This window comes from Macrobrachium nipponense, chromosome 47 (genome assembly GCF_015104395.2).
Source record: "Macrobrachium nipponense isolate FS-2020 chromosome 47, ASM1510439v2, whole genome shotgun sequence".
Classification (NCBI taxonomy): domain Eukaryota; kingdom Metazoa; phylum Arthropoda; class Malacostraca; order Decapoda; family Palaemonidae; genus Macrobrachium; species Macrobrachium nipponense.
In genome coordinates this window covers 8827918-8853226 of record NC_087222.1, presented here as the reverse complement: position 1 = coordinate 8853226, position 25309 = coordinate 8827918, and the positions used below count along the sequence as shown (strand labels likewise).

Sequence of the window (25309 nt, the reverse complement as noted above, 5' to 3'; positions counted from 1 at the left end):
TTTTATCTCCTTGGATACAGGTAAGGTAAAAGAGTCCTGCTGCATCTTTGTGGACCATAAAACCTTCATGCTCCACTGAGGCAAGGGTTCCCAGCAGGCGCATCCATTGAAGAGATGAGCAGGACTTCTGATCCAGGAACTCTCGGACTGTCTTAAGGCAAGCATTTAGAGGCTTGGGCAAGAGAAAAGTAAAAAAAAGTCAGTCCAGAATCGTGCACAATGATGAAAATTTCCAACTCCTGAGTCAAAAGCATTCATTAGTAGTTTCTTTAAGTCTCTCATGCACTCCTCCTTTGAGGGAGGACGGAGAATCCAGTCGTCGAGGTAAAAACAGATGATCCCCATCAGGTGTAGCCACTTTGTGAGAGGGGAAAGGACTCTCGTGAGTATTATAGGAGCTGACATCAGGCTGAAACAGAGAGCTCTGAAATGAATACGAAGCGAAGAAGTTTCCTTGACTCCGGATGGATGGGAATATGGAAGTACGAGTCTTCCACATCCAGTCACCATCCAATCCTTTGGATGTAAAAATGCTAAGACAGAGGCACTGGTCTCCAAATGAAACTTCGTCCTGACGACAAAAAGGTTCAGAGCACTGACATCCAAGATGAGCCTCCAGCCCCCCGATGACTTGGGGACTACGGAGAGTCAGTTGTGAAACCCCTCTGTTCCATGATCTAACACTTCTTCCACTGTTCTCTTGCAGATAAGTGCCTCCACTTCTGTGAGAGGGCCAAATATCTCTTAGATCCTTTCGAGTATGCTGTTAACACAATCGGAGAAGTTCTGTTGTGGACTTATTCTGTAAGTCTGAAAGTATGTCTTTTAACATAGTTTGTAGAAAAATATAAGCCTTATCCAAAGGCAATGAAAAAAATAGCAGGTTTCTGTGTTGACGGGACACCCTTGGAAATTAACAGGCACCACAACTCTCTTTCTTAAAAGGCCCATAGCAAAAAGAGAGGGAACTTCATTAAAACTGTCCCTTACAGCTTTGTCTGTGCAAGACAAAAATCCCAGCCAATCTGTAGACAGATCTCCGCTAATGAAGAACAACTCTCTATCTTAGTAGCCAATGCACCCACAATAAAATTTAAGAAACTGAAAATTCCTAAAATTTTGAAGGTATTCTTCACCAGGTGATCAATTTCTAGTGATGAAATGAAAACCTTTGTAGCTGCAAATGCCGAACGTCTGGCTGAGTCCACTAGACAGGAGAAGTCCCCCTGGGAGGAGGCAGACACTCCCAGGGAAGGTGACTCACCTGTCAGGTAGTATCATAGTATCAGTAAGGTTTCTTTATAAGCTTAGAGGGAGGAAAACCAATGGAGGCTTTCCCATGCTCCCTCTTACCAGCCAGCTACTCTTCCACTTATAAGACCATTTTAGAAGAGGAAGACAAAATCATCTGAGGGAGTTTGTCGACAGGAGCTTTCCACATAAGAAAGGTAGAGGCAGGAGCCACTGGAGTTGTAGGAATGAAAAAGTCTGGATAATTCTCCAGAAAGAATTTCATCAGCAATGAATAAGAAGAATAAGCCACCTCTTGCTCAACTGCTACATCTTCCAAAGAAATTGGGGACGAGATACTCTCCTTGTTTGTAGAGGAAGGTTTACTTCTCAAAAAATGCAGTAACTCCCTAACTGACGTTTAAGAGGTGCCAACGACTCATCCACATAAGATACTGTAGTAGATAAAGGAGTAGACACTGAAACCGGAAAAGCCAAGAGAGAGCACCAAGCAGACCGGGGAAGCTCATAGATGCACAGTAACAGACACAACAATGTCTTCACAAGATGGGCGCTCCAAAATAGGCGCCTTTTTGGCCGCTAATAGAGCGAGAAGCATGCTTCTGACCAGAGAAAGTCTGAGCAATCCTGAAGACTGCAAGATGGCTATGGATCGATTCTGACCTCCCTATATCTCTAAGAGGGGGAGGAGAGCCGTCAACAGGTGTAGAATGCCTCTTCAGAGGCCCAGAGGCCAACGGTCTGCGACGAGGATATCTCTTGTCTGAAGAAGAATCCAAAGATTCTGAAGACAGATAGTGAGCGCTGAAAGAGAGGCCTTTCCAGTGGCACTCTGTCACTGTCTATGAGTCATCAACAGGTGCAACAGAGAGGACAACTGTCTGGGGGCAAGCCCCTCTGCCCTCCCTTGGACTTCCTGTACGTCTTCTACCCAGTGCAGGGGAGTGGGACAGTAATCACAGCACTTTCACTTTGCACTGCACTTTTGAGAGGCGTGCTCTCCACAAAAGACCCGAAAGAGGCACCTAATTCCATAATCGCCTTAGCGAGAAAATTAGATTTCTTTTTAAATTTCACATCAAGACTGGTAATGGTGTCGGGTTTGGAATCATGGGAGCCTGGAATAGGAGTCACTTGTAATGAAGTAGGAGGGCCAACAACTGAGGAAGTAATAGGAGGTTGAGCACGAGTAGGTAAAATCCCCAACTACTGAAGGGAAGAATTCATACAGAAGAATTCACCCTACAGAAGCCCTACTTTTGGCTTTGAGAGCCGCCTTTCTCTTCCTATCTCTAGCTAGTTTATCCAAGTGTGATTTTAATGCTTCCCATTTAGAATCATCCCAACCCATACACTCTGAACAAGTCAGTTCCTTAGAGCAATCTTGCCCCCTACATTTAATGCATTTGTGTGCGAATCATAAGCGAACTTAGTTAACCTAGTTCTATAACCAGGAAGAGCTAGTTACTGACATAATTGACTATCTAATTATGTAAACAAACCACAAAATAAGCAAGTATGTCACCAAAGAACACTGGAAATATCCAAACATTGACGAACGATGACCACCAAAATCACCGATGCTAGTCGGTAGCTGACAGAAAACAAATTGGTTCTCTCACCAGTTTTGTACCCATTGGTCCCGATACCGAGTGGGTCCTATCCACCTACACTAGCAATGCGGATCCACCACAAAACTTGGAATATTTTCACTACCGTGGTAGGAATCTTTCAGCTATAGGTAATTACTTGGGTAAGTTGCATGTGTAAGATTAGTCACTACACCCAGGTAGGTCCTAACAAATCTTGAGAAGTCAGTCTGTGTTCAGGAGCAACTATGACCAAGAGCTTGCCAGGACTAGCCAATCATCAAGATACCTCAGCCAACGCATTTTGTGTGAAATGGCCCAAGCTGAGACAAGGATAGAACACTTCAATGAACACCAGAGTGAGTGGTTCAGAGCCCAAAACAAAGCACTTTGAACTGGAACACCATAACCACGAAGGTTAAGCGGAGGTACTTGCGAGAGAACTGGTGGATGGGTACTACTTAAAAATACACATCCTTGAGGTCTAAACCTAGAGAAAGCATACAATAAAATCCCAAGAGTAGTGATGTTTTGGTGTTGAAAGAAGAAAGTCCCAGAAAAAGAATGATCACAAAAGTATAACAACGCAGTTTGGGAAACAGAAAACTTCGAAGTTAGTGCATGGATTTCACAAAGGGTCAGCATTAAGTCCATTTTTAATGTGCTGATCATGGGTGTGTTTAGTGAAGAGATCAGGAATGAAGAGCTGTGGGAGTTGTATGCCGATTATCTGGTGATTACTGCCAAATATGAGGAAGACCTACGGAGAGGTGTTGGAGAGAGGCAGGAGTCTTTAGAGAGGGGTGGCTTAAAGGTGACTGTGGATAAAAATTTTTATAATTAAATGAATTTCTTTTTATACTTACCCAGTAATTATATAACTAAGAGCTTCCTACCTATGGCACCCTAACAATTGAAAATCTACAGTAGCGCTGGAATGCCCCACCCACTACCGGGTCTTATGTAGGCAATAACCTGGCAGAGAGCTTCAATTCATTTTGTGCTCTAGTGTCCGTGTGAGGGGAAGCACTTGGGCTCCGATCATATAATTAGTATAAAAATATAATTTTTTATATGGAACTTACCCCGTAATTACATAGCTGATTCCACATTTAAAGGAGGGGGAATCATGGACCAATTCTATCTCAATACATTGTGTATAGTGTAATGAAATTGAAATAAAAGTTTGCCAGCATAAAATAATATGCTTGTTGTTTTCTTACCTGGCAAGTGAGCACTGCAGATCATTTCTGCCTCTGGTCGGTGCTCCACTTGACCCATAGAGTACGTGGCTGTCTGGCACAGAGTCGCCTCTACATGAGTAGCGGCTTTGGAGCAAGGTAGTACATCGGTGGCTTGCAAAGCAAGAAAAGGTGCCCTTGCCCTGGGCGAAGACCAGAATAACTCTGCACTACACCATAACCATAAAAGACTGTCACAGCCCAACTACTAAAAAGGGACTGGTGGGCACTCTAAGCCACAAATGGGCCTCCAGACTTCCCAACCAACACAATACCTTATTGAAGGTGAAAATGAGCAAAGGGAAGTCAGATTCCCTATGCCTCCTCTCCCAACACCATGCCAGCCACAGATATCAGTTCTAATGTGTTGCAGTTCTCGAAGAAAGTTTCCACATCCTTTAGATAGTGTGAAGCAAATACTGACCTACACTTCCAGAATGTTGCTTGCACAATTTTAGTAAATGACATATTATGTCTGAAGGCGAGAGAAGTTGCGGCCGTGCTCACTTCATGAGACTTGATCTTTATTGCAGCCAGTTTGTCCTCTTAGATTTTTGCATGTGCTTCTACAATGGAATTTCTTTAAAAAATGATAGGGCATTTTTGAGTGGAAAAGACGGATTCCTGACCAAGCAACAAAGGAGGTCTGAAAAGCCCCTAACCTTTTCTGTTCTTTGAAGGTAATATCTCAAGACCCAGTCATCCTCTTCACAACATTCAGCACAAGTGATTTCTTTCTTGCACTCTAGACCTCTAATTTACTACATCTGGTATGTGGATCATAACAAGATTTAGCTAACCTGGTCTTACAACCAACCGCACAAAACCAAATACTAGTTCTCATACAATCAAACATATTTGAAAGAATGTGCTATCATAAAACAAAACAGAGAACTTCACCAAGAACTCTGAACTCATCAACACAATACACTGATGAAGGCTGCCTAAAACCACTGATGTTCACTGGGAGCCGGCAGAATACGAATTGAAGCTCTTTGCCAGGTTGTTCCTTATATAAGCCTCTGCCCAATTAATCGGAGTATGAGAACTGCAAGACCAATGGCCAAACCTCTGGACCAATTCATAAGAGGGAGACAAATTCCTCTTATGAATAGCAAACAAGAACTTATAGTCAGAAGTAAGAAGACAAATATACAAGTATTGGGTTTGTCTTATGACAATGTCCTCTTCCCCCCTTGTTAGGGAAGGGACGGATATGTGCTTCTATACCCTAATGAAAGGAAAAGAAAGGAGCTTCATCGACCGCCCTTTTCAGCATGTGACAACTGCAGCTTTCTGCCCATAGGAAGAGAGAAGAATGAAGGAGGAAGAGAAGCCAGTCACACACTCATTCGCAACCATTCACACAGTTACACAAGACGAGATGTAACTTTGTCCAGTTAGAGTAGCTAGTAAGCTACACAACTTGTTGTGCAGCCACCAGGTCCCAAGGAAAAGGTATCCAAGGACCTATGGGCAATATCCCAAAGTTAGAAGGAGGTGAAGGTGGTGTGGTTGGACCAAACCTCTGCCTTGTGTACCTGTGAAACCAACAGGTTCTTGCAGAATGCAAGGGTAGGACTAATACCTCTGACTCTGTGGGCTCTTGGACAAAAGGTACCAGTGTCGAACCTCCCTTTGTAGGAGTATGCTTTCCTGATCACCACACGAAGCCAAAAAGAGATAGTGTTCTTGGACACCTCTTTCTTGGTCAACCTGGTGCTAACGAAAAGGAGTCAACGCTCAGGCCGGACATGCTAAGTTCTCTTCATATAGTGCCGTAGCACTCTAAAGGGACAAAGTAGCATCTTGTCTGGGTCATTTCCACAAAAGGGAGGGGATCGTAAAGGACTCGAATCTATCATCAGGGACCAAAGGATTCTAAGTCTTCGCTACAAAATCTGGGATGAAATCGGCCATAAGAGATCCCCATCCCCTCGAGTGTTTTATCTTGTAAGAGAGACCATGAAGCTCACCTACTCTCTTCGTCGATGCCATGGCCAGCAAAAAGATGGTCTTAAAGGTTAGATCCCTGTCTGATGACCCTCAGAGAGGCTCGTAGGGTTCACGAGTCAAGCTCCTTCAGACGAGTCACATCCCATTCAGGGGGCCTGAGTTCTCTGGGTGGGAAAGACCTCTTGAAGATCCTCCTAAGAAGAGATATTTCCATTGAAAAGGAAACATCCACTCCTTGCAGTTTCAGGACCAAGGCCAAGGCAGACCTGTAGCCCTTAACTGCAGAGACAGAGAGGAGCTTCTCTTGGCTAAGAAAGACTAGGAAATCCACGATCTGTTGAAGAGATGGCTTTGAGAGGAGAGAGACCCCGTCCACGACACCAATCACAGAAGACGGACCACTTTCCGTGGTACACTTCTGCAGAGGACTGTCTGCGGTATCCCACCATTTCTGTTGCTGCTCGGTGAGAAAATCCTCTTGCTCGCAAGAGATGGTGGATAACCTGGTTAACTGCCAGCCATGAAGACACAGGGACTGTACTCCCAAGTGGTACCATTCTATGTGCAGTTGACACAGAAGGTTGTGCCACGGGGGAATCTCTCGCAGTGCCTTGGAGAAAAGAGCCAACAAATCAGGATATGAGCCACCAGGATCATCCGAAGATTGCTGGTGACCAGCACTTCGAGGTTGTTCCACGGATGTTGGATCATGTCCTCTGCAGCTGCCCATGGGTCTGGCACAACAGAGAAGAAAACTGGAAGTTTTCTGTTGTGCCAGGTGGTGAACAGTTATACCACTGGACAACCCCATACGTCAAACAGCCTTTCTGCCACATCTGGGTGTAAAACCATTCGGTCCCTATCACCTGATTCTGACGGCTGAGCTTGTCTCCCACTACATTCCTCTTGCCTGGAATGTATCTGGCTGACAGCTATACCGAGTGCGCTGCAGCCCACTCATGCACCTACACTGTCAACTGGTGCAACGGAAGAGACACCAGGGCTACCTGTCTGCTGACATATGTCAACACTGTGGTGTTGTCACTCATCAACACCATGGAGTGTCCCATCAATCTATCCGGGAACTCTTGGAGGGCTAAGAAAGCTTCCTTTAGTTCCAGAATGTTGATATGAAGGTGCTTGTCGTGTCGATTCCACACCCCTGCAGTCAGCAACTCCTCCAGGTGTGTGCCTGAACCCTCATTCGATGCATCCAAGAACAAAAGCATGTCTGGTGGGGGAGTGTACAACTCCACTCCTATTAAGAGTTTCCAGTCGTCTAGGCACCAGGCTAAATCCTTCCTCCGTTCCTCTGTTAGAGGAATGAGGTAAGATTGAGGATCCCGAGCTTGTAACCAACACTCCTTTAGTCTCCATTGCAGAGACCGCAGGTGAAGATGCCTGTGAGGGACTAACTTCTCTAGTGATGACAGGTGACCTATAACGACCTGCCAAAGCTAAGTTAGCTGTTCCTGTCAAGACAAACAGTTTACCTTCCTGAACTTGCTGATCCTCGAGTCTGTGGGGAAGACTCGTGATGCTACTGTGTCGATCAGCATGCCCAGGTACTTTATCCTCTGGTTGGGAAAGAGATCCGACTTTTCAAAATTTACCATGATCCCTAGATCGTGACGAAAATCAAGAAGTCGATCCCTGTCCTGTAGCAACTGCGAGAGTGAGCTTACCAGGACTAGCCAGCTGTCAAGATACCTCAAGAGGCATATCCCGACCAAGTGGGCCCAAGCTGACACCAAGGTGAACACTCGTGTGAACATCTGAGGGGCTGTCGAAAGTTTGATATAAAGTGCCCTGAATTGGAACATCGTCCCCTCTAGGATAAAGCAAAGGTACTTCCTGCAGGACTGATGGATGGGTATCTGAAAATACACATCCTTCAGGTCCACCAAAAGCATAAAGTCATTCTCCCTGATAGAGGAGAGCACGGAACATGCCGTCTCCATCTTGAACCAAGTATGGCGAACGAATCGGTTCAGGGGAGAGAGATCTATCACTGGTCTCCAGCCCCCTGTAGCCTTCTCCACCTGGAAAAGTCGGCTGTAGAACCCTGGTGACGGATCTTGAACGACTTCCACAGCTATCTTTCTCAGCATTGATAGCACTTCTTTCAGTGCCATATCCTTGGCAGAACCAGGGATGTATGTCTGAAGTTGGACGGACGGTCAGTGAAGGGTGGGCTCAACTCGAGGGCAAGAAAATACCCCTTCTGAAGGACATCTACAAGCCAGGTCTTGGCTCTGTAGTGCTGACATGTTGCCCAATGGCTCACCAGGTAGGCCCCCACCGATGGCAGCAGCTGAGGGGGAATGCTATCCCTAGCGTTTCCCCTTCTTCCTGCTGAGAGAGGGGCTGATGATTCCCTTTCAGAGCAAAGGAGGAAGGCTGTGTCTTTCCTCAGGCCCCTCTAGAAGAAGGAGTCTTCTTGAGGGTGGAGGAAGAGCTAGCCTGGCTCTGAGGCCTAGCCACAGTTGCACGAGACGGCCCGGATGCCTTGGCAACTGCCTGGTGGACAAGACGATCGCTGTCTTCAGCTCTACGCTTGTCTACCGCAGCATCCACCATCTCTCTAGGAAAGAGAAAGGAGGAACACAGCAACCTAATGCCGACTCTGGGCCCACTGACCTGGTAATACAATTTAGGACAGCATCCCTCCTCCTAAGAACAAGGTTGACCCACAGGTTTGTAGTCTGGTGACCCAGGTAGGAAATGGCCCTACCACCAGACTGACAAAGTCTCCCAAAAGCTGAGTCTTCTCTGGGAGCTATTGGTCCCAAAGAAGCAGTGACTTTGGATACTGTTAGGGACCACAGATCCAGCTAGGAGATGGCCTGGATAGCTGCCATAGCGGTAACCTCCAAAGGTGTGTTGGGCCAGGTGAACAATCTTGTCTCGGGGCAAGAAAGTTCACTTAGGGCCAACAGATTTGACAAGCTGCTTCCCCCTCCTTTACCTCGACAGAGGTGATTCTACTTGCCTCTGCTGCACCTTCTGTCAGAGAACCTTTGGTTCACGCAGCATGAGGCAAGCCGGGAGTTAGCCATACTAGCTCTCTGGGTCAACCTGTTTGGTCGGCAAAGGGTTCTCTGAGGGCAAGTAAAATCGCCTCTGTCAAGGTAGAGGAGGGGGAAACAGTGTGTCTGATCTGTTGACCCCAAGTGAACTCTCTTGCCCCGAGACAAGATTATTCACCTGGCCCAACACACCTTCAGTCAAGGAAGACCAAGGTAACCCCACAGAAGCTCTGGGTTCCTTCTTAGGACCCCAGAAACGATTTCAAATTAAACTGCGAAGGTCAGTCAGAGGGAGCTACCATCTATCCTTCCCCTAGGTCACTGTGTTGACGAATCAACCCAATGACCTCCACAAAAGACCTCTGAATCTCGGGAGTGACTGCGTCCTGAGGGGAAGGACCGTCAAGTCCTTCCAGGGTGAGTCCCTCCCTCGATTCTCTTCCTTCGGAGGGAAGAGCCTCAACAGACACTTCATGATCTCCTCGAACCAATTAAGCATACGACATCTCAGGTCCTAAGACCGAACAGGGAATGTACACTCTCATGGCTGAACCGTGAGGATAACACTCCCCATGGTTCCCCCTGGTCACCTCGCTCCTCCTGGTATATCCCAAGGAAGTTGAAGGGACAGGTAAGGAAAATCCGACACTCCCCCTCAGTCTGCTAGCAGAACTAGCAGATGGAGCAGGCTGTGAATGATCACCAACCCGCGGTGATGATCGGCTCACAGGTCTAGAGGAGTATTTTCCCTGTGGAGAAGCACTCCTCCGAGGACGGTAGCAAAGCCCTCTCACATCAGGGGAAGTGCTACTCGACGCCTGGACCGTATGGTCATGTTCACGTGACTGTAAATCGGGTGAAGAATAGCGTTCACCACCATGACTAGAGTGGGTACCATCCCCATGACGCGTCAGTCTCCGAAGAGGCCGAAACCTCTTAAGAAGACAGAACGAGGGAGTTCCTACCAGTCTCAATGCGTGCACAGTCCGGTGGGACCATTATGTCATCCCTGGGAGCTGAGCATAGCTATGTGGGCAATCGTCAGAAAGGCGTTAAGTCACCTGGACGACTTACCCCTTCCTCTGTTTCATGCCTGAGTCGTGACGGTGAGTGGGCTCAGCGTCAACAACTCTAGCTGCACCCTCACCTGTAGATAAGCATGCACTCGGGGAAACTCACAGACAAGAACCCGAGACGGTCCCAATCCTAGAGGCAGAAACCTCTAGGACTAGGTGCAGAAGAACAAACCGTAGCATAAACTTCTGTGGTCCCCACCCTGTGCACCCATGGGGGCAGCAAGGCAGTTCCCGCTCCCGAAGCAATCGGAGGACCAGTGGAAGGACCACATGTCTCACCGTAATGGCTAGACAGACCCTTAGAAGCCAAGGAACGCTACTTCTTGGTGGGTGGGAGATAGCCTTCTTCTTCTTCGGAAGGGTAGCCTCAGAAGAAGTGGAGGGGGCAGCAGATGACGATGACGAAGACAAAAAAAATAAAAAAATAGGAGGAAGACAATGACACCTTTCGCTTCTTCTTTGACTTCTTCTTCGTCAACTTCCTCAGAACGGCAGTCAGATACCCCATCCAGGGTGCCACCGGGGGCGCTGACACCACAGCAGCACTTGCACAGTCAGGAACAGGTACAGCAACAGGCATGGGAACAGAGATGGGTGGAAGATCCAGTGGGGACAGTGTCTGGGGTCTATCATAGTTGTCTGGGTGAGAGAGGACTGCGTAGCATGGAGGAGGAGGCAGAAAAGGTTCCGTCCTTGAAGTATACAGCACTGACGACACGACCATAGAAGGTCTTACTGTGGTAACATGTTGGGTATACACAAGGTGAGGTGGTGTCGCATACACAGGCATTGACAGAGTCGTCGTCGTCCCAGTAGCCGCACCAAGAGTCACAGGAGCTGGCAAAAAATTATCCATCAGCCCATGGAGAGGAGTGCCAGGCAAACTCAACATCACCCATGCCTGTTACAAATCCCTGATCGCGGAGACATGCACACCTGAGGGAGAAAAAGTCAGGTTAGAGGTGGGAACTCTTGTTCCCTTTGGTGGAGAAAGGTCCCCTACAGAGTGAACAAAAGCTCCCGAATACAGCCCCTGGTCGGCATGCCTCCCCCCACCTTCTATATTTGATGAATCAAACAAAGAAGCGGACGGAGACATTTCCACCGAAGGGCAAACAGCAAGATGGGGAAGCATACGTGGAGGGAGAAAGGAAGACAAAGGATTAGCCAACAACGGAGTCAATGGGGCCACATAGCCCTGCAAGAAAGCCTTGGAAGACTTCCCCCGAGATTGCTTCCTCCCCTCATATCTCTCCAACTGCTCTGCCAACCAAGAGATACAAGTATCACAAGTATTATCAGGAGAACACTCACGCCCTCGGCACTTCATGCAGAGGACATGAAGGTCCACTTCCACTTTGGAGTGGAAACTACCGCAATTTCTGGCCCCCCGCTCCAGAGCAAATGTGTTGCAAGAATGGAGGGCAACAAGGTTTATCTGAGTTTTGGGTTTGCATGATAAAAGCAAACAAAACACAATCATTCACAAAGACACAACAAAGAAAGGTCTCACAATTCTCGATGACAGAGAGAGCAGAGAGCATGACTGCACACAATGGCGAGCAAAAGCAAAGTGGAATGTTTATGTCTGGTCGGGTGGGACACCCAACTAGTGAACAAGCAGTTACTGCCTAACTACCTTGTTGTTATTCTCTTATGACTGATTTCCAGCCTACGTTGAAAGTAATTCCTTATGTAAAGGACTGAGGGTTTCTATTATGTGTAGGAACTTAGGATCTACTTTAAGCCAAGAGGGAGGATATGAGGCTGAAATGGACAGTAGGCTAAAAGCTGTGTTGGGAAGTGGAGAGAGGTAGCTGGAGTAGCATGGGATAAGAAAATTTCAATCAAGCTAAAAGTCAAGATCTATAGCACAGTGATAAGACAAGTGTTAATGCATGGCTCTAAGAAGAAAACAGGAAGTAAAGCTTGAGAGAAAAGAGATGAGAATGCTGAGGTGAATTATGGGAATATCACTGGCTGAGATTTTGGAAAATGATGAAATAAGAAAAAGGGCAGGCTTACTAAAGATGACAGAGGTGATAAGAGAGATACGATTGAGATAGTACAGGCATGTGTTGAGGATGGGGAGGGAGTGAAGAGGGCTTGGGAAGATCCTGTTGGAGGAAGAATATTGAGAGGGAATCAGAGAATTAGATGGAGAGATAAAATGAAGGAAGATATGAAGGGAAGAGGTTTGGTGGAGGATGATGTTTTTAATAAGAGGCAGTGGAGAAGGCGCATCCAGCACCTAACCCCTTAATGTAGGGATAACAGTGGGAAAGATCCTTCTTGAGGTCTCTTTTCCGCATTGGAGACAAGAGTCGTTCAAAGAAAATGGGGGCTATTTTGTAAAGGTCTGAGAACCTAAGATTCAAGTCAGTCCATCATGAATAACTGACAGACTGGCTTTTGAACAATGTGTTTGTGTATGACTAAAGATTCAACAAAGCTTATATCAAATACTACATATAATTTAGGGGCGTTCTCTCTAACTGCAATTACTTCACTTTTATATCACTTACCTAGAGTATGTTGTTGAGGAAAATTAGCTGGATGCTAAAGAAAACACGTTCCTTCGCAGATTATCAGAGATCATCCATAACAAAACAGGTCATCTGTGGCAAAGAAATGTGAACTCCATCAGCACATAGATGTTTTCTATACACAATACAGTATCAATGAGACTGTACACTAAGCACTTGCAGACTTAATGCAAATGCTCGCCACTGTCAAAGCATAAGTTAAAGTACAGTTTGACGTATGAATAAATTTTATTTATGTGTCGCCAACATATAAATTTTAATTGAACATATGCATATCTTAAATCCATCATTTTCTTATTTAAGTTCTTCATTGTTGAGGGCGCATAAACTTTATAGTCTTTAAAACTTGCACTTATTCTTTGAAGGCTCTTTCAGCTTCTCGTCTCGCACACCTGCTGTAACGAGCATAGGGGTAGGCCTATACGTCTCTCTTCTATGGAAGTAGGGTATGGGTATATATCTTCTATATATGCCCACACATATTAACTCCTAATGCTCAGTGTAATGTTTTGGCATCTTTTAAAAGTATAACTCTCTCTCTCTCTCTCTCTCTCTATGAACTATTATACAGTAATTTGTACTGACTTGCGAGTTCCAAGGGCTTGAATTAATGTTTCCATATAATTTTTACTAGATTTTTAGAGACATGCCACCAAAGAGAACATTTAGTTCCAGGGATGGCTGACGATGGCAGACAGAAGGCAACAGGGAACGGCCATATTGTCAGATTTGCAAGAATGAGTTCAACGTTACCATTACTACAATTAAACGACATAAGTTAACTAATTGCCATCTTAGGAACACAGCGCAACAAGAAGCCGAGCAAGAAAATGAACCAGAGAACAGACAAGAAAACATTAATGACAAGTTACCACGGGCTGAAATCAAACTGGCTACATTCTTACCAACACAACATTGCTTTTAATTCATGTGACCATTTAACTGAGTTAATCAAATATGTATTCCGAGACTCTGCAATAGCCCAAGAAAATGTTTTTTAAAAAGATTGAAGCCCACATAGCAATTAGGAAATTGGAAAGATATCATAGAAATGATTGTAACAGCTTGGAAAACAGTAAATTTTCCTTTATTATACATGAGACTACAGATGTTGGGGTGGCACAGAAAAGACTTGTGCAGTCATAGTTTAAACACTTTGATAAGACCTTAGGATCCATAGAGACATGATTACTTGAGCTACTAAACATATATAACCCCAAACACAGTGAAGATGAGGGATCAACGGGGCACCATCTATATAATCTTTTAGTTACACTTTTTAATGAACACCAAATCCTCATTGAAAATTCAGTAGGATTTGCTGCAGATGGTCCGAGCAATATAATGGGGGTTAATATTCAGCTACCAGTAGACTTAGAAATGCAGCACCTGGTATCACTGTACTAAGATGTATTTGCTCAGTTTCATATGCATCACAACCGCCAAAAACTCTTCCTCGGTTTTGTGAAGACTCGATTGGAGACATCTACACCTATTTCTCTCACAGTGTATAAAGGATTCGCGAGTTTAAAGAATTTCAAACATTCTCTAATTTGAAACCACACAAATTACTTTTGTGTTTCACTTCAAAGGTAGTTTTCGCTGCATGAAGCTGTTGCTTGAGTGTTAGAGCAGTGGACTGCCCTCTCTCGTTTTACTTTAGGCAAAAGCAAACTGGAAGATAGACTATGCATATCAAAGCTTATTCCTACGACAGCCTTCAAGTTAATGCTGTCCATTTGTATTACCTATATCAAATAATTTCTTGCCAAAAATAACGACTTTTAATCCAACATTCCACAGAAAAGACCCTACCAACCATTCACTTACTGTATGACAGATGTCAAGTCCTCTATCTTGATATCTTGAGATACCTTTTCAATCATGACAGACTTAACAGTACTCAGGATATGGGGGAACGATCTGTTTGTTGCATTTGACAATGTCTTTGAGAGAGAGGAGAGAGAGAGAGAGAGAGAGAGAGAGAGATGGCATAATTGGTGGATAGATGGTTAGCAATTGAATTGCATGTTGGTGAGTTCTGGGTTGTCTGCTGGTGCGGTTGCATGTAAGTCAGTCAGTCTTGGATCAGTGTCTGTACTGCACAGTATAGTAGACATGTTGTTTTGTTGTTGTTAGTGATTGTTTGTGCAGTTGTCTTTTGTTGTGTTGTTGTTGAGTTGTTGTATGGTTGTAGTCCTTGTTTGTTTGTCTGTGTATTGATTTACTGCAGTTGTTGGTGTCTCAGCAACCTCATCCATCAGACAGAACTGCTTCTCGCCCTGATTGTGTCAGGTTTCCTGGTGAGTACATGTGTTTGTGTTTTGTGTGTTCTGTGTCTCACAGAACCAATTGTCCTGCACATAATTAGTAACGTAAAGGGGAATGTGTGGCTGGGGGAACTATTTGTCAGCCGTGTTCGATAAAGTAAATGTGGGGAGATCTTTTTGTTGCTTTTGTTTTTTTGCTTGTGATTCCACCAAAAGGATGTCAGTCAAATAGACCCATCTAATGACGTGCATTTCGTCTTGCTAAATAAAATATACCCTGGTACAATGTGACGCGTGAAATACAAAAATCTCACATCAGAAGCAATAAAAAATTGATAGATAATGTCTGTATACACTGTAGACAATTCATGATAAAAAAACAACATAAAATAAGAATGAGGTTCCCCTTTAACTCGAAATTACTTAAACTTTGCAGTGCATTATCAGTATCCAACTGCATTAGTAAGGATGTTTTGATGAAGACTTCATCTTTATCACTATTTGCTTCAGAAGTACCTCAGATACGCAGGTGATGTGCAGACTTTAGATGAATAGGGCAACCTTCCTAACATCACAATATTTCAAAAGTAAATTGTATTTTTCCTAACTATACAAACCTGAGGTCCTTTACATTAGGAATTACTTTCAGTGTAGACTGGAATTCGGCTGTTGAAGACTTAACCAGGTTGTTAGGCAGTAACTCTGGTAGTATGGAGTCCCGATCAACTGGGTGTAAACATTCCACTTTGCTTTAGGCCCAAGAACCACTTGAGGGGTGGCATGAGGTGGGCTTATATGTAAAGGACCTCAGGTTGGTATAGTTAGGTAAAATACAATTTACTTTAAAAAATGGGATTTGTTCCTACACTCTATACAAACCCTCGGCCCTTTACATTAGGAAGACTCAATGATTGGAAAGAGGAATCTGATAGTCATGTGAACATACTGGTGTTCGCTCAACCACAGTTCCCTTCCTGTCGTAAGAGCAAGGAGGGAAACCTGGCCCATGTCCAGGTGGTCAGGGTAAGGGAACTGTATGACCAATGGCCAGACCTCTGGACCATTTGTCAGGGATGGGATGGATGCAAGCTTCTATATACTAATAAAAGGGTATAGAATGGAGCTCTGTAATATAGCTTATCTACATCAGCCACCCATTCCAGCGTGTGATGACCATGACTCTCTGCCCACAGGGAGAAGAATAAAAGGGGGAAGAGATGCCAGTCACTCTCTCATTCACACCAACATTCACTCGGTTACATAATGTGAGATGCAACCTTGTCTAGTTAGAGAAGCTGGGTAAGCTACAAAACTTGTTGAGTAGCCACCATGGGTGCCAAGGAAAAGGTATCCAAGGACCTATGGGCTATATCCCGAAGGTAAAAGGAAGATAAGATGGTCTGGTTGGCCCAAACCCCAGCCTTCAATACCTGTGGAAGCGAAAGGTTCTTGAGGAACACAAGGGTAGGACCAATATCTCTGACTTCATGGGCTCTCAGATGAAAAGTACCTGTGTCGTCTCTCCTTTCAGAGGAGTACGCTTTCCTGATCACCTCACGAAGCCAAAAAAAAAAAAAAAGAAATAGTGTTCTTGGACACTTCTTTCTTGGTCACCCCGGTGCTATTGAAGAGATTTTGACACTCAGGCCGGAGATGCTGAGTTCTCTTTAGAGAGCGCTGTAACACTGTAACGGGACAAAGTAGCATCTTGTTTGGATCGTTACCACAGGAGTTCTCTAGGGAGGGGGTCATAAAGGGACAGATGGATTCTGAGTCTTCGCTATGAAATCCAGGACGAAATCGAGAATAAGAGATGCCCATCCCCTCGAGTGATTGAAATTATAAGAGACCATGAAGCTTACCTACTCTCTTCACAGTTGCCAGGGGCCAGCAAAAAGATGCTCTTGAAGGTCAGATCCCTTTCTGACTACTCTTGTTGAAGCTCGTAAGTTTCACAAGTCAGACCTCTTAAGACGAGTCACATCCTACTCAGAGGTTCTAAGTTTCCTGGGTGGGCAAGACCTCTTGAAGCTCCTCATAAGGAGAGAGATCTTCATGGAAGTAGAAATATCTACTTCTCACAGTTTCAGTACTAGGGCCAAGGTGGACCTATAGCCTTTAACTGAAGACAGAGAGAAGCTCCTCTCGGCACAGAAAGACTGAAAGAGTAGGGAATCCGCAAACTATTGAAGAGTCTATGACACCAACCACAGAAGATGGGTCCACTTTTCTTGGTACACTGCTGCAGAGGACTGTTTGAGGTATCCTGCCATATCTGTTGATGCTCGGCGAGAAAAGCCTCTCGTTTGCAAGAGAAGGTGGATAACCGCCAGCCATGAAGACACAGGGACTGTACTACCGAGTGGTACCACTTTATGTGCGGCTCAATAGAAGGTAATGCCACGGGGAGAATCTCTCATGGTGCCTTGGAGAGAAAAGCCAACAGATCAGGATACTGGGAGCCACCAGAATCATCCAAAGATTCTTATTGCTGAATGGGAGAAAGGGAAAAAAGCGTAGGTGTCGAGATTGTCCCATGGATGTTGGAACGTGTCCTCTGCAGTTACTCAATGGTGTGGCACTACGGAGAACAAAACCAGAAGTTTCCTTTTGTGCCAGGTGGGGAAGAAGTCTATTACTGGATACCTTTCCACCAAGTCAGTGTGGAAGGACTACTCTCTCTCTCCCTACCACCTGATTCTGGAGGCTGTACTTGTCTGCCACTACATTCCTCTTGGCCAGAATGTATCTGGCCAACAGCTCTACCGAGTGTGCTGCAGCCCACTCGTGTACCTGCACTGTCAACTGAAGCAGCGGGAGGGAGACTAGCTATCACTGCTTGTTGACATATACCACTACTCTGGTGTTGTCACTCATCAACACCACAGTGTCCCTTCACTCGATGCAGAAACTCTTGGAGGGCTTGAGTTCCAGAATGTTGATGTGAAGGTGCCTGTTTTGTCGATCCCATATTACTGCAGTCAGCAACTCCTCCAGGTGTGTGTCCCAACCTTCAGTCAATGCGTCCGAGAACAGAAGCATGTCAGGAGAGGGAGTACACAACTCCACTCCTATTAAGAGGTTCCTGTCATCTAGCCACCAGGCTAAATCCTTCACCACCTCCTCCATTAGAAGAATGGGAAAGATTGAGGATCTTGAGCCTGTGACCGACACTCCTTTAGTCTCCATTGAAGAGACGGCAGAAGAAGACGCCCGTGAGAGACTAACTTCTCCTTTGATGACAGGTGACCGATTACAACTTGCCCAAGCTGAGCTGGCTGCTCCCACTGGGATAGAAATAGTCGAACTGTGTTCCTAAACTTGCTGATCCTCGAGTCTGCAGGGAAGACTCGTGCTGCTGCTGTATCGATCAGTATGCCTAGATACTTTATACTCTGCTTGGGAACGAGATCTGACTTATCAAATTTTATCATGATCCCAAGATCGCAACTGCCAGAGCTCGCTCACCAGTACTAGCCAGTCAAGATACCTCAACAGACGTACCCTGACTGAACGGTTCAAGCTGATATCAAGGTGAGCACTCTTGTGAACACCTGAGGGGCAGTCGAGAGTCCGAAACAAAGTGTCTTGAATTGGAACACTTTCCCCTCGAGGATTAGGCGAAGGTACTTCCTGGAGGACTGATGGATGGGTATCCAGAAATACACATCCTTCAAATACACTAAAAGCCTGAAGTCGTTCCCTAGTGTTTCCCTCTCTTCTTCTTTCCCTTACCCACCTTCCCCTGGGGGAAGGAGGGCTGAAACACATGTGGATGAGCTCCTTTCGAGGAGAAAGAAGAAGGCTGTGTTTTTCCTCAAGCCCCCTTCAAAGGAGGAGTCTTCTTGGAGGCAGAGGAAGAGCTAGCTTGGCCCGGAGGCCTAGCCGCAGTTGCTCGGAGACCAGGAAATCTTTGCAACTGCCTGGTGAACAAGTCGATCCTTGTCTTCAACTCTTTGCTTATCCACCGCAGTGTCCTCCATCTCTCTAGGGAAGAGAGAGGAGAAACCCAGTAACGATCCATTCCTCAACATCAATGCTGACTCTGGTCCCACAGACCTGGTGATACAATTCAGGATGGCGTCCCTTCTCCTAAGCACCATATTGGCCCACGGCTTTACCGTCTAGTGGGCCAGGTGGGAAATAGCCCTACCTCCAGACTGGCAATGTCTCCCGAAAGCCAAGTCTTCACCAGGAACTATTGGTCCTGAGGAAGCAGTGACCTTGGATACTATGAGGGACCACAGAGCCAGCAAGGAGACTACTTGAAAAGCTGCCATAGTGATAGCTTCCAAGGCCGCTGCCTCTTGTTACATAAAACAAAGGTTTCCTAAAAGAATATGCTGCAGCAGTAAGCCAGGAGTCTAGTGAAATAACTCTGGCTCTATCTGCTTAGTCGGCAAAGGGTTGTCCAAGATCGAATAGAAGCACTTCCGTCGAGGTAGGGGAGGGGGAAGCAGCTTGTCTGATCTGTTGGCCCTAAGCGAATTCTCTTACCCCGAGACAAGATTGTTCACCTGGCCCATGACTCCTTCAGACAAGGAAGACCATAGTAAGCCCATAGAGGCCCTGGGTTCCTTCTTAGGAGCCCAGAATCACTCTTGCTGCAAAAGCCGGTCAGAGGAAGTCATCATAGTCCCTTCCCCTAGGTCATTGTGCTGACGAACCAGTGCAATGACCTCAGCAAAGTCCTCTGGATCTCGGGAGTGACCGCATCCTGGGGGGAAGGACCATCAAGTCCTTCTAAGATGTGTTCCTCCCTTGACCCTCTTCCTTCAGAAGGAAGAACCTCAGCATTCCCCCTATGACCTTCCTGCACCACTTGAGCATACGACCTCTCGGGTCCTAAGACCGTGCTGGAAACATTAAAAACTCTCGTGGCTGGACCCTGGGGAGATCCCTCACGACTCCCAGTGTATCCCGAGGAAGTTTAAGGGACAGGTGAGGAAGATCTGCTAAACAGAACTAACTGTGTGAGTGGGCTGCGAACGATCACCACAACCTGCGGTGGTGATTTTGGCTCTCAGGTCTAGAAGAGCACTCTCGCTCCAGAGAAGCGCTCCCCCGGGTATGGTACAGTGCTCTCACACGGCAGGAGAAACTTTATTCTACACCAGGACTGATTGGTCATGCGAACGTGACCATGGAACAGGTGGAGAGTAGCGTCAACCTGACTGGCAAGATTGAGTACCATCCTCACGACATGTCCCAGTCCTCAAAGAGGTCAAAACCTCTCTAGAGGACTGAATGGGGGACTTCCTACTGGTCTCACTACACACACAATCTCGTGAGACCAGCACATCAACCCCAAGGATCGAGCGATTGCCGGTCAGGAGTGACTCACCTGAGCGACTCACCCCTTCCTTCCACACAGTGCCTGAGTCATGACGGTGAGCAGACTCAGTGTCACCAACTCTAGCTGCATGCTTGTCAATAGACTTGTCTGCACTCAGGGAAGCTCACAAACGAGAACCCAAGACAGTACTAGTCATAGAGGCAGAACCTCTAGGACTAGGTGTAGGAGTATGGGCCAAAGCCTGAACTCTTACGGTCCCCAACTTGCGTAACCCTTGGGCTGGCGAGATGGTTCCCTTTACCAAAGAAACAGGAGCACCAGTGGAAGACCCACCTGCCTTCCCATAATGGGGAGACAGACCCTTAGAAGTCCCAGAGGGTGGGGTGAGACTACTTTCTTCCTCGGCAGATGAAGCAGACGATGACGATGAAGGCGAAGTCAACAAGGAAGATGACGACACCTTACGCTTCTTCTTTGACATCTTCTTCGTTAGCTTCCTCAGAATGGCGGTCAGATCCCCATCCAAGGTGCAACTGGAGTGGCTGCCAAAGCAGCAGGCTCTGGGGCAGCAGGGACAGGAGATGCCAACACTGTGACAGCACTCGCATGATCAGGAACTAGTACAGCAGCCGGCACAGGCACGGATGACACAGGCCGGAACACTACAGGAGGGAGGGCCAATGGTGGATAGCACCCTGGGAGGTTGTTCACATAAGTCGCAGGAGGACGACAGACAGTGTAACCTGGAGGAGGAGGAGGCAGGAATGAATGTGCCTCTGACGTATGTGGCCCAGATGTCATCACCACCAAAGGTGTTACAGTGGTAACATGTTGAGTGTACACCAAGTGCATTGGGGCCACATATCGAGGTACAGATACAGTCATTAATGTCCCTGCTGCAGATCCATGCGTCGCAGGGGCAGACAAATTGTGCCATTAGCCCCTGGAGGAAAAGTTGGGTTAGTAGAGGATCCAAAGAAGCAGGAGAAATTCCCCCTGAAGGGAAACTGCAAGTTGAGTAAGCTTACGAAGAGGGAGGGAGAAAGAACAATGAAGAATCAACCACCAACAGAGTTGTCGGGGGGGTATAACCCTCAGACAAATCCTTGGAAGCCTTCCCCCAAGATCGCTTCCTCCACTCATACCTTCCCCACTGTTGTGCCAAACAGGATATACAAGTATTGCAGGGGTTGGACCTATCACACTCATGCCCTCGGCACTTCACACACAAGGTGTGAGGATCTATCTCCGCTCAAACCAAAAATTTTTCCATCACTTATCTCATCTGAGAAATACTGATGGTGAGAAGATTTTTGAGGTTCTTCCAGATTTTCTTATCAACATCTTGACACTACCAACTTCCAACGCTGATGTAGAGAGGATTTCTCTAAAGTGAACCTTAATAAAACCAAGACCAGAAATAAGCTGCTGACTTCCACTCAGTCACCGCTGGTGCTTGTATCCCAGCAGGTAAGAATCTCTTGAGGAGGTGTGGAGTTTGATCCTAACCATGCTATGTTTAAGGCAATTTAAAGATCCCAAAACATACTGGACGAAGACAGTCAAGAAGTTTTTATATTTGCTTATATATTTGCTATATAATATCAATTAAAAATCCTGTAATTATTTTGCTTTAGTTCTTATCTTTGTTTGTACATTTACATATATAAATTTAAATATGTACATTTTGAACTCCTAAAAAATTGTATAACAAATTTAATAAATGTCATACATAATAAAAATAATCCAGTGTGCTGGCATCATGAATAACAACCAAGAAAAATAAGAAAGTTTGCAATGGAAAATAGATAGATAGCAAACTTTTTTTTATGGGATTCTTTGGTTGCTATCCACAGATACTGAAAATAGAATGTGGTTAAAAATATCCAAGAAATATTTCAGTTATCCCTCGTGTTTAGACAACAAAATGCTTGAGTGTGCCCTTCCACCGTTTAAGTAAGCATGCAGAATGCCTCACACAGAATGAACAGCAACTTTGCATTCCCTTACCTTCAGGAACCCAGGTATCAGATGGAGGGGTGGCTTTGAGTGGGCAAGTAAAATGTACCTTAGGTTTGTTATGTTAGGAATAATACAAATTCTTTAAAATTTGTCATTTGTTCCTCCACGAATACAAACCCTCAGTCTTTGGTTACAGAAGATTTATTTTTTTGGTAGGAGGATTCTGAGTAAGCTTCTGAACTGACTGGTGGTTGGTTCACCTCACCTGGGTCTTTATTTCTGGTCATGTAGAGCAAAGGAGCAAGTCCCATGCCTCTGACATGTTGAACATGCGTGTGTTCAACTGCCAGACTTCTAGACATTTCGAATTAATATGTATTTGAGAAGCATCATTGATCTGTACAAGGTTTGGATGAATCTGTAGTGTCGGAGAAAATAAAGCTAAAGATAACCAATGGGTTTATTTATTTTCAGTGTAGGCTGGAATACGGCTGTTAAATTCTTGAACAGGGTGGTTAGGCAGTAACTACCGTCTGGTAGGCGGGTAGGTCTGCAGCTGCCCGGATGTAAACACTCCACTTTGCCTTTTGGCCCAGTTTTCACATTGAGGGGTGGCATGAGGTGGGCATTAATGTGAAGGGCCTCAGGTTTGTACAGATAGGAAAAAGGCAATTTACTTTAAAAAACTGATTTCTTCCTACACGATATACAAACCCTTGGTCCTTTACATTAGGAAGACTCACTGATTGGTAGGAGGAATGTGAGTGAGCATCTGGAACTGCACACCTGGGCTATTCCTTCTGGTCGTAAGGAGGACCAGTGATTCATCCGAAAATGGGCTTGGAAGAATAATTAGTGTCAGAAGCATTAATGCAAAGTTCTGGGAAGGGTCTGCATTATTGCCAGTCCCCTTTTCATGATTCTGATGAGAAAAATAAAAGGAAACTCGATGTGCAAGCTTACCGTATCAACCCTCAACCAGCAAGTGTGAGTTTGACTCCTATCCTCAAATTGAAGGAAGAGGAGTAGAAGGACAAAGTGGGGAAGGTGGGGAGGCCAGTCACTCTCGCATCCTTCTTACCTCTAGAACCGCACACCATAGGTGAGATGCAGCGTGTCCTCTTGAAGAAGCTGGGTAAGTAAACACAACTTTTGACTATCCACCACCGGTCCAAGGAAAAGATATTCCAAAGACCTGTGGGCAGACCCGAAGGTAGAAAGATATAAATGTGATCATAATGTGTCTTCCGGTCCAACATATTCTTCGGAGTGATGAAACGTACACAGCCACTGGCACTGCTCGCTCTCTGAGAGAGCGAACAGTGGACGTAGAGAAGCTTCTCATGATCTCGTAAGATTCGGAGGAGGACGTGTCATAGACACTTCTGCATAGGAAGTCAGTAGTGGATAAAGGTATCGACATTCAATGAAGGGTGTCGATCCTTCGCAGGTATAGCAACATACCAAGGTAGGGACAAAGAAATGATTGACGGGATCAACCATACAAAGTCCACAGCGCAGGAGATCATGAAGGATTCAGACTTGTCAACAGAAGCCAAATGATTGTGCATCCAAGACTAGTCCGACCATACACCCACCTTTTGAAGGGTGATGTTGAGTAGGAACTTGCAAATCACTTATCTTGTTCGCCAACAATGTTGAGAGACAGATGATGATTCTTGTGAGGCATAGGCACCATTAGACAAGTGCCAAATGCCGTTCCTAGAGACCGAGGTCTCTGTGATGGCAAGACAGGAGTTTCATATCAGTAGTTGAATCTCAGCCAAGGAGAAACAATACTACTTAGTGAATGACTAAGTTGAATGTGGACCTATGTCTTCACAGTAAACTCTCATGATTATCATCATAGAAAAAGTCCCATCGATAACACCAACCAGTAAAGATAGCTTCTAATTCCTTGCTGTTTTACAGAAGACTGAAAAAGTCATTTCATATTTTCATTGCTGTTTGGCAAGAAAATCGGAGCTTGCAATGAAGACAGAGTCTTTTCAGCAATGAAAACACAGGGATTGTACTGCCTGAAGAAACACTTCTTGTGGGTTGGATCAGGGAGGAATTTTCTATTTACTTTGGATGCAGAGCTAGTTGGGCGGGGAACAGGCGAAGTCTTCAGTTTATTTGTTTTTAAGTTGTGGTGAACAAAGAATAATAATTGAACACCTTATGAATTAGAAAAAGTATATTAGAAGACAAAACTCAAATTGTCTAAGATAATCATTCTGCATCATGATGAGGCAGGTGCGATGGAACAGAAGACTAGGCTTCAGACTTCTGTTATACCATGGGGTAAGAGAAAGATGTTAACGAGTCTAATGAGATATATATCTGTCTGAAAATTCTCGCAACGGCAAATGTGGACCACGAGACATGGGCCTAATGGGAGAATTCCAAGCCAATCAGAGACCTAAGTCTGTGATTGCCGGGCAGAGAGATTCGTATTGGTAGTTAGTCCTTGACAGAGATAAAAACACTAAAACAAACAGAATCTCAGAGAGAGAGCAGTATTATGCCACTCGCTCGACTCCTTATACTGCATTGCTGGGTAGTGCATTCCATGATGGAATGCATTCGGGTTCGGCCAAAAACCATTGAGCGCAAAAAAGATAACAACTTGATCATCTGCATTTCAACGATATGGGAGGGAAGAAAAACCCTCTTGCTCGGTAATAATGGCAATGCTGTTGTTGTTGTTGGGAAACAATACCATAGTTATCTCAAAATCAAAACCTGAAACTCTTGGAGCCCCAAAAGGCTGTCCTGACTTTCAGGAGTTTAATTAATAAAAAGTGACTATGTTCATCTCGGTCAAATACCAGAAGAATTAACTTACAGACATGCACCTATAACTTGGACGATGCAACCAATAACAAATGCATGTTGCGAGGGAAATATACTATATATTCATAGGTTCCTGTAAATCGTGCTCCTTCCTAATTCTTCTTCATTTGAGAGACAAGAATAAGGACTAGAAGCAGACCTCCAGTCTCTAATGAAGAGAGTGAAGGTGAAGTTGCCCCCCTGATAATCGAGACGCATCTCATTGGTAAACTCAGGAAAATTCCTGAGGACATG

At 45.4% G+C, this 25309-nt stretch overlaps 1 protein-coding gene across 1 annotated transcript in view; it reads right to left on the bottom strand.

Moving 5' to 3' along the window:
• LOC135204517 (uncharacterized) overlaps positions 1-25309 on the bottom strand; it is a 624442-nt gene that overhangs the window by 61632 nt on the left and 537501 nt on the right. The window contains exon 2 of the mRNA XM_064234685.1: positions 12668-12760. The gene's annotated coding sequence lies outside the window, so the exon portion shown is untranslated. The remainder of the gene's footprint in view (positions 1-12667; positions 12761-25309) is intronic.